Here is a 14,358-nt window from a genome sequence, read left to right on the forward strand (position 1 = left end):
TGTATTAGAGATATATCTGGAGTCGCTGCCATGTCATGAGCAATCGCAGTGGTCATTGTCATGGCTTCACGGCACCCTGATTTATTATCAGCACGACCACCTTCCTTTGAGTTTTACCCTGTAATGCTGTCTCACGTTCCATACATTAAACATCTCCCCATTGTTCCTCCTTTGTTCATTTAACAAATACGAACTGTGGATATATTATGTGCTAGGTCCGACATGAGTCAGGCTGATTTAGAAATCCCCTCTTTTGGAAGACTGTCAAACTTTTGGAAGAACTATCAAACTGCCTTTTGGTATTTTTTGGAAAGCCAGGATACCTTTTATCTAAACACTTATATTCATTTCAACATTAGCCCACTTGGAAGGGATGGTGATAGCATTGGCAGAACAGCGCACAGACCGCTAGGAATCTGCAGTCTGATAGTTGACGCAATTGTATGTACACCATTTCAAATAAGTAATTTGTTTATGTGTATTTAGTTATTTTGAGAGAGGCAGAGAGAGCAGGGGAGGGGCAGAGAGAGAAGGAGAGAGAATCCCAAGCAGGCTCCATCAGCAGGCTGAGGATAGCCAAGCAGGCTATCAGCCCAGAGCCTGATGTGGGGCTTGAACTCATAGACTGTGAGATCATGACCTGAGCCAAAATCAAGAGTCAGATGCTTAACTGAGCCACACAGGTGCCCCGACATCCAACAAGTAATTTAACAAACGTGTTCATAATTTAGGTCTGGTATTACGGTTTCCTATCTCTTGCGAGAGGCCATATAAGATTTGAGGAGTCACAGAGAAAAATACATGGTATGGTATGTCCTTCACTTATGTAAGATTACAACTTTCCAGACATTAAGATATACCATTTTTATATTCAGTAGAGCACCTAAAACTGTTATGTCTCAAAAGGAATGTCCATTTTTACATGATAGAACATGGATAACTGTACCTCCAATGAATATATAAACCTCATTTTAGTCAAAAATATTAGTTTTTTTCCCCACCACAGTTTCAGCCAGTGCTACTAAACACAGCAAAATGGATGGAGAATGCTAGCAAGTATGAGCCATGAACACGACTGCTGGATCAGTAAGAATTTGGGAATGTAGGAAAGGGTCCAGTGCTTGGCCACCCCAGAAGGAAGCAGGGCAGTTGCCCAGGAGCTGCTAGGGGAGTCTGTTGACCCATCAGGATTCTAGGGCCGCCGAGGAAGCCAGGAATATGTGCAAGGCCTAAACTCATGGCAGGAGAAAAGCCCAGCCTGTTCTGTGAGGGTAATTAAAAGCCTATTCTAAATGCTCAGAACACTATATGGAATATCCCATGGTTATTTATTTACTAACAATTAAGTGTCTACTATGTGCAAAGACCCTGTGTATGTGGGCATTTTGCACGCCCTTAATTCTGCTTTTATTCTCCTCGTCCCCCCGCAGGATCTTGTTGTTAGGGAGAGAAAAGTGCTCTATTTGTCATTTCTGAACTGAAATGCTTCCATCAACCTTGAATTACAGGCAAAGTCTCCTATACTTAGCCATTGTTGGCATCATCATCGTCATCATTATTGCAGGCTCCTGAAAGAGAGCTGAGAGTGCTTCTTTTAATGCCAACTGTGATTTGCATGTTCATAGAAGGTTTGAAGTTTCAGAAATTAAATGTCGGGGTGTAAAATTTTCCTGAAGGAAGAAAGTATGATTGCATCGAACTTTCAAAGTACAATCAAAGTCTAAAGGAAATATAATTATTATTGTCGGTTTATCACTTCAAACATGTTGTTGTAAATGTCATTATATCAGATGAGTTTGGTAACAGGTTTTCCATTTTGCACTTTATTTGACAAGGTGATTCATTGTTTAGTGCAGTTTAAGATGTCAGTCCTTCTGGAAGGAATTGAGCTGAGCTGATGTGCATAAGAACATTCTTCCATCAAAGTATATGATTAAGGAAGGGTTAGGCTCCTGAAATATTGTTTCCAAACTTGCTTTGAATAAGCGTAGTTTCTTTGTCGAGATATAATTTATCACATTGTGCTACATCTGGGAAAGTGTACATAGACTAGACATGCTGCCTATGGTACCGTGCGGAGCTGTAAGCCTGTGCAGGATGACCCTATTTTGGATGAGTGTGTCTGCAACATAGAAACCTATCTAGTAATTGAAATTGTGTACTTTGTTTTTGTCTCAAATAAAATATTTCACAATGAGCCATGATGATGGAGCAAACACTTGGCTCCACATTATTGCCTGTAGTATTTGGATGAGTATGTGTTAGTCACCCAATATTAGACGTTTTAAGACACATCATCCAGCTTTTGAGTTCATAAAGGGAGCCTACAAAGAGCCAGCAATTGGGCTAATTAATACATTATCTATAATATCTAAGGCAATTTTACAAATTATTTGCATGCTCATTATACAGTCAAGGATCTGAGGCTTTGAAAGGATGAGTAATTCTCCAAGAGACATACAAATGGTGAGTGGCAGAGCTGGGATTCAAACAGAGGCCCTGCAATTCCAATGCCCAGAGCTCTTCCTTTACTGTGTATATGTCCAAAACATATCATGCCTACCCTCTTTTTAGCAGTTTTCCCTATGGGATTTACTGCTGGCCTGGGCAATGCTCTTATTTATACATAGTATCTGTTAGAAGTCCACTTGGTGTCTGACTGTTAGGGTCTTGCTTTAGGAGCAGTTATTCATATCAAACATAAGCTATAAGACAGAACATTTCTTCTTTTCTTTCACCAAATTGAAATATGCGCTGATTTCAGGAAAGGTCAAAATGTCCCAGGCCTCTTAAAGTGAAATTAGGTAGTAAGGAACTCCCAAATACCTTCCAAATCACATTATTTAAAATTAACCACAGAGAGGGTATCATGTGCTAGAAGTCCTTGTTTAAATTGAACAGCCTTTTTTATGAGATACAGTGGCCAACATTTGAGAATGTAAAATAGTTGTGATATATTTATGCAGTTGCCATTAAAAAATGACTGATATGTCGTAGCTGAATAATATCCTCTCCAATAATGAGAACAGAGGCAGACTGAACACCTATGGAGGTTCAAGGTTGAAAAACGTTCAAGGCCTTTCAGTTTGCATTGAGGATGGCTAAGTCCAGGATAATTTTCAGAGCTCTCAATCCTGTCTCAGCTCTGCTGCTTGGAATGGAGTCAAGACACCGAATTTTGGACCTGCTTGAAAACTCCAGTATCCCAAACTAGGGGAGAGGTTTTGGTGACTTCCTATTTATTTATGTTACTGCACTGGAAGATTTGAAACTTGAGGTATGTTTGACCATAGGTTTCTTGGCTTATGCAACTATGAATAAAACCATCTCTGAGTAAGAGGGCTTGTTTTCATTTCCATTTAAATTTTCAAAAGGTGTATCTGCATGCGTACGTCTGCCTACACACACTTATCAACAAACACGTGCTTTATGGTTTTAAGTTCAGTAATAGACTTAAAATAGTCATCATTCATTCTATAAATAACACATTGCTCAGCAAAGCAATAGAGGATTGGAGAGCAGTTAAGTGCTTCATCTCTGATTCATAGGTTCAGATCCCAGCTCTATTTCCATACTATTTCTGGGATTTGGGGAAATTATTTAACTTCTCTCTCAGTTTCTCCACATTTAAAATAGTGGCTATTTCATAACCCTATATGGGCTCATATTTATAAAGTACCTAGAAGAATAGACACATGGTGAACGTTATACAACTATTTGCTTAATAATGTTTTTTCAAAAAACAACACGATTATCACCTCATACCTGTTGAAATGGCTATCATCAAAAAAAGAAATCACAAATGTTGGCAAGGATGTGGAGAAAAAGGAACACTTGTACACTGTTGGTGGGAATGTAAATTAGTGCAGCCACCCTGAAAAATGGTATGAAGTTTCCTCAAAATATTAAAAATAGAACTACCATATGATCGATAATATCCACTGGATATTTATCTGAATAAAACAAAAAACTAACTTGAAAAGCTATGTGTGTGTGTGTGTGTGTGTGTGTGTGTATTAGAATATTATTCAGCCATAAAAAGGAAGGAAATCTTACCATTTTACAACATGGATGTACCCTGAGGACATTATACTAGGTGAAATAAGTCTGACAAAGAAAGATAAATACTGTATTACCTCACTTATTTGCGGAAGCTAAGAAACAAAAACAAACTCAGAGATACAGGGACAAACTGGTGGTTGCCAGAGGCAGGAGTTGGGGTTAAGGACTGAACAAAATGGGAATCAAAAGGTACAAACTTTCAGTTATAGATGTCACGAGGATGTAATGTATAGCATGCTGACTATAGTTAATACTGTATTGCATATTTGAAAGTTGCTAAAAGTGTAAATCTTAGAAGTTCTCCTTACAAGAAAAACATTTGTAACTATGTATGATGGATATTAACTAGACTTATTGCAGTGACCATGTGACAATATATGCAAATATCGAATCATTATGTTATACACCTAATATATGTCAAATGTACCTCAATAAAAAAACACAGTCATAATGGATTAGAAAAAAACACGTTTAGAAGCAGATTTTGAGAAACATTAACACTTTTGGAGTTATACTTGGTCCTCTTAAAGAGATATTCAATAAAATTTGAAGTAGAAGTCAACTTTTAATGTGAATTGGCCTCTACAACAGGTAACTACAGATAGAACCAGAATAATGTGCATACTGCAAATTGGTCTGGCTATTATTCTTCTGAGCTACTATTCTCAGAGACAGTAAGTAGTGATGGTCAAAGAATTAATTTGTTTGAATTCAAGAGCAAGTTGTCTAATTCCCTGAGCCTCAGTTTCCTCACTATAAAACGGAAATACTAATATATCTACCACTTAGGTTGTTGTGAGAATTAAATGAGATAACATTTGTCAAGACTTATTAAGTATAGTGCTTTACTCACCAACAGCTATATAATTAATATTAATATTTATATTTTTATTATTTGAGTCCCTTATCCACAGTTTCTCATCTATTAAGTATAAGTGGCATCAACTGACTGCACTTAGAATGAAATAATACATGAGAATCTTAGGAGACCACAGTGAGAGGTGAACAGCATATGGCAGTGGTGGTCAAATGTTTCTGGAATAATTTGTCACTTCTTTATTTCTGTATTTAAAAAAAATTTCAGATAAATCACAGTGAACTTAAAGTTCAAAAATTTAAAAAGATAAAATATTGAGGAAATAGGAACCCAAACCTGAGAAAAGAGATAGAAAAGACTGACCTTATTTACCTGAAAACACTGACAAATGACTTATTCAAGATTTTGAAGGATAGTTTTTATGAGAATGTTGACTTTCATTTATGAGAAGATAAAGGATATGACTATAAATAGCAGAGAGTAAGGTGGCCAACATAAAGACTGTATAGGAATGATATTCTTTCAGCAGAACGGTCTTTGAACAAACTTCAGAAATCTTCCAATCCAAGATAGTAAACAATCACTATCTTGGATATTTAGAGTCATTTAATCTAATGCCTAGGAATGAAAAACTGGACCTCATAACCACTTTCTACTCTAAAATTTGATATTTTATACTTGAAGACCAGGGCTTCCCAAACTTTAGTCTGTCAGACACCAGAATATAGTGTTACTCTTGGGCTGAGGTTGGATCCTGTCAGCCTCCATGGTGGCCCAGAGGGCCTATCACCATGACCAGCCTCCTTCATTCACTCCAGAGTATGAGATCATCACTTCTTATGTATGTCATGAGGTGAAAAATATAAGAAATCCTTGACTGGCTTGTGTAATGTACTGAAAAAGAGCTGGTATCTAAATACAAATGTATTAGCCATCAACTGAAAACTTTTTGGAGGCTAAAGGTAATTCCCTGATATGCACATGGGAACCACGAGATAAATGAAAAAAATTAAGGAATTTATAGTCTTCATGATTCAGATTTTCTAGGTGTTCTTTACATTTTCCTTAAGAACATTAGAGGAATCCAACTGGAACATTGTAATGGCTTGGTCAATGTGACAAGGTCTATAACTTCACGACAAGTGCTGATGGAACCCATCCATTTTCAAAATCTGTACCTTGAAAATCTGGGAGTGATAGGATTCCACATTTTCTTGACTGAAAGCCAAAACAACCCCTTGAACTAAAATTTAAAAAAAAAAAAAAACAGATCACATTCATCACATTCTTTGACTTTGCTTCTTCCTTCTCTGTTTCCAAATTGTATGGTTAGGAACTCTGTTTTTGAACATAGCCAAAATAGGATATATTCATCCATTTATTCATTTACCCACTATTTATTCATTCTTTTTTTTAAACAAACATTGAGAGAATTCATATATTTATAGAACAACTGTTCAAGACTTTGGATGATCCAGTATAACAGAAAACTAATTGGACCTATAAGGTATATGTTAAAATAAATATGAAACAGTATGTAAGAAGAGGCATGAAGATAGATTGAGAAGTAGGTTTGGATAATTGAAATGGAGAAATCAGCATGCAGAATATATTTCTGAAGATAAAATGCAGTCTTTCAATCAGTTAGAAGCATTTTAAGACTTTTCATGGAACTTATTGATTTATCATTGGACATTGAATCCATAAAGAGGCCTAAGTGTATGATCTCAATAGAGATTCTAGGCTTATAATTCTCTCTTAGAGCCATTACTGCTGAACAACGTGGCACAAATTAACATGGATAGAAAAGGACCTCTTTTTGACAGATGAAATGTCTATTTCACATGGCATAAAACAGGGCTGGATCCCAAGTGCCCTCTTTTTAATTTTATAACTAAACAAATTGGCTGGTTTTAGATGACCTAGCCACAGCAAGACAAGTACCTCTCATGTGTTGATGACATGCCTTCCTGTATGGTCACAGAAGTGGTTTTGACAAGCAATTCAACCTATTGGGCAACTTATGTCAGGAAAAGCCACTAAATATTAATTCTTTTAAAACCAAAAGATCAATTTTGGTAGACACACTGTGACATCTAAATGGATAATTGTAAGCTGGTCTGCTCAAATGATTGCCATATGTAGTTTCTTAGGATCACAGCTTGTGATTTACCTTGTTAACCCTTGGTATATAGTTGGTCTCAAAATTAAACATTTAACAAAGGTCATGTTAAGGATCTTCTGTGGTCAAGACAGACCTTTAGCACTTCTTATCCTCAAAACCTTCGAAGGCAGGCTATTTCTTTTGTGCTTTATGGTACAGAATTCTGTCATTGCCATTAATTTGTACAGATACAGAAATGCTTGTGAGAAATGCCCTTTATCTGTTTGAAAGTACTCAGTTAGCTCAATGTTGTCCAGAGGTAAAGTGATTCTCCATTAAGATAAAAATATCAGACAAGTCATTTTATCTTTACAAGGAAACAGCATCTTTGTCATCCACACATTGGATCTTTTTCAATCACAAATGTGGACAACCTCTGAGGAGAACCAGATAGTATTCTCAATTGTGAATTGTCTATTATTCATCTTCAGTCAAAAGCCTGACTGAGACTATCGATGCTTAGAAAGAAGAGATAATCGAAAGAATCCCCCATTCACTCCTTTTTAAGATTCTCCAAAATATTACCATATAATGCCTTCAGTTTTCACCTAAGTTCTTTGTAAGAAGTAGCTCTATGCAGACTTCTTTAAAAAAAAAAAAAGATTTAAATTATATTATCAATGGTCCCCAAAAAAGAACCATTGGGCAAATTCTGCTCAAAGCTCAGGTGCGACAGGAAGTTACTTCTTTTTACTAGACAAAGAATATTCTTGGTCATGTTTTCTTCTTTACCTTGATTGCTGAGAAGCTTGGAGTGAATTTTTATGCTTTAGTTTTAGTACTTTCCCTTAGTCTGGATTTTCAAATAATTATTCCCTCATTGTTTTTATTTCTTGGCTCGTGCCTTTTATTGTATTAATGATTTTCCACGTAATTGTGATTTTTATTGTAAGCTGCCTCATATCACACCTCACTTTTGGAAGTAGGTAGTGTAAAAATACATATGAAAAATACCATCTGTTCAACAAGGCATTGGTACTAGATTAGGGACTATTTGGAAGAATGTGGTCAGTGTAATACCTGCAAAAGAATAACCTTGGTTATTTTTTATACATATGCTTAGGATCTACCCCAGATCTACTGGATCAGGATACAGGTGGGCACTGGAAATCTTCATTTTCACAAGCTTCTACAGACTAAACAGAATATCATAGCTGCCAAACAACTTTCAAGAACATACTTCTTACATTTCACAAGCACTTTCTTCAGCTACAGTAGGGCACAAATTTAGATACTCACAAAGGACTTCACTAAATCAAATGTGTGAGAGAAATTGATAAGCACTATGAATGACCCCAAAATGAATTAAAAAATTATTGCTATGAAACATGAGTCATGGGAGGCTTGGGATCAGGGTGGCAGTAGGAACAGAAAGTACCTAAATAGGATTTCAAAATCTGGGAGGAAGGAACACCACAACTTTCCTAGTCACATTTGTGGAATTAAAGAGAGAGGGAGAGAAATCAGAGTTATCCTGGAATTTGAATATTGAACAAGTAGGAAAAGGTTAATGTCAGTATCTGAGATAGAGAATTGTACAAAAGAGTGAAAAATTACAAGTTTGGTTTCAAAGTATGAGTTCCACAGTGAACCATCAGGTGGAAACACAGTTGAGTACAATGAACTAGACCTAGAATTCCTGAGAAAAGTCAACCTTGGTAATGAGCTGCTGGAAAGTTACACCTAGAATTGAGGTGAAATTATGAAAGTAGGACATAGATAGGAACTAGAGATTGAAAAGAGAGGAAGCTTATAAAGGAAATCTGGAGAAAGACATATAGCAGAAAGGGCAGGAAGGAGACACATGTCAAAAAGGAGGAGGTAGGGGTACCTGAAAGGCTCAGTCAGTTAAGCATCCGACTCTTGGTTTCAGCTCAGGTCATGATCTCACAGTTCATGGGATCAAGCCCTACGTTGGGCTCTGTGCTGACAGAGTAGAGCCTGCTTGGAATTTTCTCCCTCCTCTCTATCTGCCCCTCCCTCACTCATGCTTTCTCAAAATAAATAATAAACTTTTAAAAAAGGAGAATATAAGGAAGAGGATTATAGGCTTCAGAAGTCAAAAGAAAAATGGCTTTGGGAAAGGTTTCAAGTGCCAGAAGCTTCTTTGCTGTCCAGTAGTATTATAATTTCCTGAGGAATTGTGGTTGAGCGGTTTCAGAGGAGTGGAGGAGGCAGAAATAAGACTACAGAGGGAGAATGAATGGGAAGGATATGCTAGCATAAAATTTCTGAGAATTCAGATAGTGTAGGCTGGAGCAATATGATGGTACCATGATAGGAAAGAAGCATGGAGGACAGAGCTGATGTCAGACTCTATAGAGCCTTTCTGAAAATGACGAAAACTTGACCCTTGTTCTGGGTGGACATATTCCCATGTGAGTGCTGACATGACTTGGCCAGCAGAATATTGGCCATATTTTATCCTGACTTGTCCCCCCAACTGGGAGTCTTTGTGCAGTATACAGAGGCAACACTCTTTGAGACAAAGTTTTTGACGACCACAGATATTTAAGCATGTTTCTAGGCCTAGGAAAACCTTCAAGTTGTTGGTGGGGGTAGGGGAGACAGGGAGATAGGGATAACTGCTAAAAGAAAATCAAGAGAAGCGTGAAATGATGGACTCAAAACACAAATGCTCTTATGCAGATATGACCATTTATACCAACATTTTACTTGAAAAAAAACCTCTCAATCTTCACACAAAATCTTTTGTAGTTGCAAAAGGGCTTCAAAAAAGTTGTGATCAGTGAGTGCCATATAGCTACAAAAAAGATTGAGGAAGATCCTTATGAAATGATATGGAGTGATTTCCAGGGGACAGTATTAAATAATAATAATAATAAAGCAAAAGACACAATAATATGCTCTTTTGTGCTAGACAAGAAAATAAGAAAAAAATATGCTTTATATATACATATATATTTTATTTATATATGCTTTATATATATATTTTATATATATATATGCTTTATCTATATTGCTTATTATTACAGAAAGAAACAGAGGACAGAGAAAGCAGAGGACAATGAAAATTGTGGACTTACAAGGCTAAGGGAATACAGACTAATACCAAAGTCAACTGATAAATGGTGGAGATGGAAAATCATAATTTTGCAACCATCTTGGTAAGGAACAGATTAGACAAAGATTACCAATGAATGTTAAATATATGGAAAATTTTTAGGTAGAGCAGGATATTTGCTGGCTTTAAAGTGTTTCTCTACAAAATGGTCAAAATTAGCATCACTAATGGGGGACAATTGGACAGACATTGTGTGTCTCCAGATATGATACCCCGAGAAGGAAAGAACATCTATATTCCTATTGAGAGTGCATGGCTTCAATCTAATCATGAAGAAAGGTAAGATAAATACAAAATGAGAAATAATGTATTTTTAAAAGAGGTTGGGGGGTGTCTATTCTTCATAATTATCAACATCATAAAGAGACAAAGGTTGGAGAAATGGTTCCAGATCAAAGGAGGCTAAAGAGATATGACAACTAAATTTAATACCTACTCTGTTGTACTGAAGAATGAAATAATGCTATGAGTGATATTATTAAGGAAACTGACAACATTGGAGTGTGAAAGGTAGATAAGATAAATCTATCGTATCAATATAAACTTTTGAAGTTGATAACTGTACTATGGTTATATAAGAGAATATACCTATGTCACTATTAAGAAAAATACAATGAAATATTTAGAGATAAAAGGGCATGATGTATGTTACTTATCTTCAAATGGTTCAGAAAACAACTATATGGATGGAGAGATAGAAAATGATAAAGCAGAAATATTATGACTGAGTATTTACCCAGAGAAAATACAAATACTAATTAAAAAGGATACATGCATTCCTATGTTTACTGCAGCATTATTTACAATAGCTAAATATGGAAGCAACCCAAGTGTCCATTGATAAATGAACGGATAAGGAAGATGTGGTATATACATACAATGGAATATTATTTGGCCTTAAAAAGGAATGAGATTTGTGACAACATGAATGGACCTACAGGGAATTAAGCTAAGTGAAATAAGTCAGAGAAAGACAAATACCATATTATTTCACTTATGTGTGGAATGTAAACAAAATGAACAAACATAAAAACCCAAGACTCTTAAATACAGAACACAAACAGGTGGTTGCCAGAGGGGAAGAGAATGGGGGATAGGTAAAATAGATAAAGGGGATTAAGAGGCACAAACTTCCAGTTATAAAATAAATAAGTCATGAAAATGAAATTTATAGTATAGGGAATATAGTGAATAATATTGTAATAATGTTGTATGGTGACAGATGGTGACTATACTTATCATGGTGAGCACTGAGTAATCCATAGAATTGCAGAATCAATATGTTATGTACCTGAAACTAATATAACATTTGATGTTAATTATACTTCAAAAATAAAAAAAAAATAAAAAAGGAAATGATAAAGTACATGGGGTAGGATATTAACAATAGGCAAACCTGGTTAAAGTGGACCCTCTTATTTTCACACTGATTTGTAAAATCTAGCTATTCTATTATAAAAAATAAAAGAAACATTGAATTTGTTATTTTAAATGTTTATAGTTTGGTGTGTTGCCAGGGTGAAATCCAATAAATATGATTCAGGAATTCTTCTATCTTAGAGAATATCTCTTGAAGATAAAAGAGAAATTTTGAGATGAATTTTTTGGAAAGTGAGACTTCATTATTTACTCTTAAAGCTAGGATATCTTTGGGGAAAAAAGACCCATGTGAAGAAAAATCATATAAAGAATGCTAGGAATCATGACAAAGCCCAATTTTCATTTCATTAAATTAAATTTTAAATTATATTTTATAGAACTCTCTCTTCAATACCACTTTCAGATATGAAAAAATACATAGAAGGGAAATTACACATTTTAAAGTATTTATCAAGCAAAATGTAATGATAAAAATGTGTGTTCCTGCTAGAACATTAATCTCATCCTTCATGATTAACTATTGCGCTTTTCTTTCATCAGGCTCTGACCTTTAAGGTGTTCCTGTTGTGTGTGTGTTTTAATGCCTAACTTTTCTGGAAAATGTGCAGAGGTCATAATGAGGCATAATTATACACAATATATAATTTTCTTTGGCCTTTTTCAAGTGCTAATTTAGCTATCATTTCTTTCTATAGAATTTTCATAAAAAATTTTTTAAGTGAAAATCTTTTCTTTAGGCTTGGCATGAATTTTATGTTCAATAAGTAATACAGACAGGAAATTTAGCAACGTGTGTATGAATGGTAAGTGAACTCTGTAAAATAACTCCTTATTTATCCAGATGGAAAATTTCTAAAACAGCCTTTTTCCCTCCATACACTTCTTTAATGAAAAGGAGGCAAATAATAAGTAGCCAACCTCTTTTAGTCCACAGTTCCTTTATTGTAAAATGGCTATCACCGATTAGCATAGTGCCTGGTGCATAGGAAGCACTTGGGTGATAATGAGTTATTTTATTATTATTTAGATTGATTTAAAAAATAATATCCAGAGTATGTTTATTGACGTAGAGTGATTTCCCATAACTTAATCATTTGCTATGCCAAACAATAATTGGTAATCAATATGGTGATGCTGAATCATCAAAGAATACATTTGTTTGAAAATGTTCGAGTTGTCACTAAGCCACAGATGACTTAAATAATTAGACCCTTAGGTTCTAAGTAAGAATACTCTGATTTACAATCATTCTAAATCAGAATCTGTTTTCTTTTTGAAAAATAATATACCTATTGAGTATTATTTCATTCCTATGGAAAATGTCTCTTTGCCTTTAAATAATTAGTAATTTTACTTTCTAAAAAATGTTTTTACATATAGTGTGTAGGGAAAGACATCATTGGTAACAGGACCACCCTGAACTTAGAACATTTATAAAAGTATTTAGAAGAGAGGCAAAATGGGTGTTCATGTAAAAAAGAACTGTTTCCTGGGGGCACCTTGGTGGCTCAGTTGGCTAAGGATCAGACCCTTGATGTCCATTCAGGTCATGATCTCATGGCTTGTGAATTTGCGCCCCACATCGGCTCTCTGCTGTCAGTGCAGAGCCTGCTTCGGATCCTCTGTCCCCCCCCCCCCCCCCCCACTGCCACTCTCTCTCCCTCCTTCTCTGACTCAAAAATAAATCAACATTAAAAAAAAAAAAAAAGAACTGCTTCTTGAAAAGTTAAGAAGCTTTCGTTTTATAAAACCTTGTTGTAAGCATCATTAGTCATTTGAGATCATCAGGGATAAGAGAACCTATATGAAGACTGATTTGATTTTCACACCATTTTAATGACAAGATAAATTTTCAGCAACTTCGATTTCTATATAAAAAGACACTTTAAAATAAATGAAACATATTTGCAAGCAAGCAAATACACACAGAAGGAATTATTTGGTTTGAATTGCTGACAGTGTAAGTAACTTGATCAACTAATAGAACCAGACTAATTCTATAAACCTTAAAGTATTTTTTTATAAACCAGTGGTTAGGGAATATTGGGATTTAAAGAGGATCTTATGCGTTTTTATGATCCTAATACCTTCTGTCATGTTAGCCCTTGAATAAATTTTGCTGAATAATGTTTGTTTTATGCCTGTAATGGCCCATTTGTTTATAGGGAGTTAGCATGTGTTTTTAATGGCAGGATAAGTGTAAGCACAAAGAAATATTTTAATGATTTTAGTATTGTTACTTATAAAATCATGTATTTATTAATTTTTATTAAATTGACAAAATCCATTATTATATGTCTTGATGGTGTGGAAAAAAACACCAAATTATACATATGGTAATCTTATTCCAAACTTCCCACATAAAATAAATGTAGAAGGGAGAAAGAGCAACGTCACAGTCTATAATGTTGACGACCAGGGCAGTTTACGTGGTAGACGCACAAAAGGTTTTGTGTACTCTGGCAGATCTTAATGTTCCCTATCTTATGCCTCTGTAGTTAACCATACGTGAAGTTACCTGAGCTAACTAATGAGCATTGGCCATTTTTTTCCAATGTAAATTAGAGCCAAATTTTGTTGCATTTTACATTTGCTTCCCTTAAATTCACTGTTTTAAAGAACATACTCACCAGAGAGTTTGAGTTTTTCACTGTTGTGGAGTATCCAGGGCTGTCCATGCATGCACAGGGGGGTTGTTTCTCTTGTTCTTTGGAAGTCCTTTCCCAGGTTTTGAGGCACTTCTTTTCAACCAGGAGAGTACAAGCCTCAGTATCAGTGATTCTTAAACATGATGTCGTAAGGAAATTGTAACCAATAATAAGGTATCAATATTTAAAAATAATTTTTAAG

Source organism: Panthera uncia (assembly GCF_023721935.1).
Source record: "Panthera uncia isolate 11264 chromosome B3 unlocalized genomic scaffold, Puncia_PCG_1.0 HiC_scaffold_1, whole genome shotgun sequence".
NCBI classification, from domain to species: Eukaryota; Metazoa; Chordata; class Mammalia; order Carnivora; family Felidae; genus Panthera; species Panthera uncia.